Raw genomic sequence first — 3,656 nt, 5'->3', positions numbered from 1 at the left:
GCAATTGGAAAGAGAAGTTGGCCTAGTTGATGTGCTTCGAGTGAAGCAAGGTGTTTAATGTAATTGTAACAAGTTGCCTTAAACATAGTGAAGAGTTTAGAAATCCCATGGGGTCCTGGTTTTTCCTTCTAATGAGGCCTAGAAGGTTTCCACGTAAAAATCGTGTTGTCTCTTTCATTATTTTGCTTTAAGTTTAAGTTTTATTTCTATAATTTAATTTCGCAAAAACAGAGCTATAATTCTTAAACTTATCGAAACAACAATTCACCTCCCCCTCTTGTTGTTGTTACCATCTCTAACTCAGTCTACACCTAAAGACCACGTTACGATCGAAATCTCCTTCAATGACTCAAAGATACACAAAGGGGATAAATTATCGTGATTTGACCGAATCTACACTTATTCTGTCGAATAAGTCATTAAGAGCAAATGGAAGATGATCAATTCCCCAAGAATGGCCGAATGGGGTTTCATTCGGTCGAAAGACCACCAATTCGGTCGAATGCGCAAGCCAATTCGGTCGAACGAGGAGCTGAGCACAGAACGCATTGGATTTTTGTTTTGGGCAAACCAAATACCCATTCAGGGAAATGAAGTGGATTCGGGAGAATGACATGTATTATTCGGGTGAATTGAATCAAAAACGTGCTGCAACTTTTGGTCTTCTTTCGAGATTCGATCGAACCTCCCTCCCATTCGCTTGAATGGGAGACAGTTCTGCAGGAATCTTTTTTTTCGCAACCCAAATCTCAAGGGGCTTTTAGGGCTTTTTAACCCCTTTGCTTAGAGTCTATTTAACCCCTATTTTATAGTATTAAACCCTATGCCTACTTTGAGAGCTCCTTGTGTTAACTTAGAACATCAAATCTAGTGCTTTCTTTCTTTACATTTCACTCTATTGTTTCCTTTACATTTCAAGTATTGTATTTTGGATTCAAACTTTCTGTCATTTAAGCATTCTCTTATATGTAAGTTTTCATTTCCTTTATTGCTTTCATTAATGCTTTCTTGTTCTTCAATATTGTTCTTGCTTTATTTATTGCTTTGATAGATTAGTTTTTGCCTTTGTCATTTATTGCTCTTCTTACCTTTCAATATTGTTGTTAGTGTCATTTATTGCTTTCTCTGTTGCTCTCTTGTCCATTCACAATCAAGTTCTTTATGCTTTCAACCATGTCTTTGTTTATTTCTTTTTCCCTAGTTGTTATTGCCATAGGTGAGTAGTTTTTTTTAGGGGTTTGATTAGTGAAACCCTAGATTGCTCTTGTTCATCATGTGTAGGGTTTGTGTTGGTGCTTGATGATGACTGCTTGATTGATATTTGATGCAATCTTGTTTTGCCACTCCTTGGGAGACATAGGGTGATTATAGGTTGTTCGTGTGATTCATTGGCTCACCAACTTCCTCTAGTCATCTTGAGTGTCTTAATTGATTGTTGTTCGATTTCCCTTGACCTAGCTTATCTTGTGTCCATATCGACCTTCCTAGGGTGATTCTAATGTGTTCCATTTGTCTTTCTTTGCTCATTATCATTTTTATTCTTGCTTTTTTTAATTATTTTGACCAGTTTAGTTCAAACAACCCAACGTTTCATATACACCTCCCTACATCAAGCATTGAGTCTTGCAAGCCTGGTCCTTGTGGTTTGACCCCCGACTTACCGTCGTTGTAGTAGTATTAGGGTGATTATAAGTATTGTTTGTGTAATTAGGCCTTTAGTAAAACTAGGGCTGTCTTCGACATTTTAGAGGCCCTGAGCGAAAAATAAAATCACGGGCTCCTTTGAAAACATAATTAAATTTAAACTTACTGTTTATCACTTGAAAATTTTCTTCCTTCGAGAATTTTTGATGCAAACTCATCAATCAAATCTTCATAAGCAACTTTATCGAAAACGTCATTCTAAATGCAATTAAAGCAAGTACGTTAAGTCTTTCCTGTGACATAGAACTACGTAAGTAAGTTTTAAGCAACTTTTAACTTTGAAAAATTTCTTTCGGCAGTTGCAACTGTAATCGGAATAGTTAACAATATTTTATATGCAATAACTGCATTGGGAACAATTAACATGTTTCAATCGTTTTAAAATCTCAAGAGCCCCTAACTTTTCTGAAGGTAAAAATTCTTGGACTAATTTCAACTTCACATACAAATCATAACCATATGTCATATTTCTCATCATTTTAAGAGCTTCTTACAAACAAATACAACAAGATTTCAAATATGAATCATCGAGTGAATGCAATATGTCAGAAGTAAATAAAAAACCAAAGATATTTTCATATCATTCACATTGTTCAAACCTTGTATCAAGTGAGACAATTGCCTGATCAATAATGCAATTAAAAAAGTTAATTGTAAAAGCTTCTTGTGGGAAAATTGTTTTTTCTCTTTATTTAACGCCTTTGAGGGAAAATTGGATCAATTTCCATATCTATTGCAAGCTTTTTAATAGTTTCATCCGCATTTGAAAAATCATTTACCCTATAATTCTTAAGAAATGAAGTTAAATGTTTCAAATTTTCAATAGTATCACATATAGACATATTCTTTGATTATAATTTTTTCACTCACCAAATTTACAGTATATAACAAACCATACCAAATGATAATAGCAACTACAAATTCAAATTCACCATTTTTATTATCAGCTAAAGATTTTGCTTCACTTTTTATCCAATAAAATCTATACGACTCTTCCGACGATTGGAAGATAATGGTTTCAATGTTAACTCTTAGACATTATCCATTAAAATCTTCCACCTCTTTGTGGATCTGGAAAAAAAATAGTTTAAATGCGTTGAGTGATACCAAAATAATCTCTAGCTTTTCCAAAGTTATTGGCCATATCACACAACATTAGATTAAGGCTACGGGCACCACAAGGAGTGTAAAAAGCTCTAGGATTTAGATCTAAAAGTTTTCTTTGTACTCCTTAGTTCTATCCTTTCATATTTGAACCATTGTCATAACTTTGACCATGAACATAACAACACCTAGTTTATGATCAATTAATTCATTCATAAGATATTAAAAAGTCCTTGCATAGTATTCACATTTAAAAATTCTAAAACGAATTCCTCTATGCTAACACAATTAGAAGAAACATCCACATATCTTATAATTAAAGATATTTGTTCTTGGTTGCGAATATCAGTTGTACAATAAAGTATCACAGAAAAATATTTAGCCTCTTTTATAATCTGAACAATTTCATTATTAATTGCACGAGCAAGCAAGAGGATCAACTCATTTTGGATGTTGTGACCATGGTAATGAACATGAGTCTCATCATTAGTAATGCGATGAACATGCGCTTGTGCAATTGGGTCAAACACATCTAACATTTCAATAAATCCTAAAAAATTACCACTACTATTTTGATGCAATTTTTCATTAGTACCACGAAATGCAAGATTGTGCTTTCCAAGAAACTTAACTATTGTAATGATTCTTAACAAGATATTTTTCCAATGTTCTTTCTCCTTTTCAAATTGTTGTTGAGCTACCTTATCTATAGTTGTGTCGTTTTGAAGTCTTAAACATAAATCATACCACGTGGTCATATTTTGCAAATGTTCCATACCAATTTCATGCTCTTTAATTCTAACACAAAGATGTGCCCAATCTCTAAAACCACCATTGCTAATTGACCT

This window comes from Amaranthus tricolor, chromosome 5 (assembly GCF_026212465.1).
Source record: "Amaranthus tricolor cultivar Red isolate AtriRed21 chromosome 5, ASM2621246v1, whole genome shotgun sequence".
In the NCBI taxonomy this organism is placed as follows: Eukaryota; Viridiplantae; Streptophyta; class Magnoliopsida; order Caryophyllales; family Amaranthaceae; genus Amaranthus; species Amaranthus tricolor.
The sequence above is the reverse complement of the archived record's forward strand: the minus strand, read 5'-3'. Positions refer to the sequence as shown.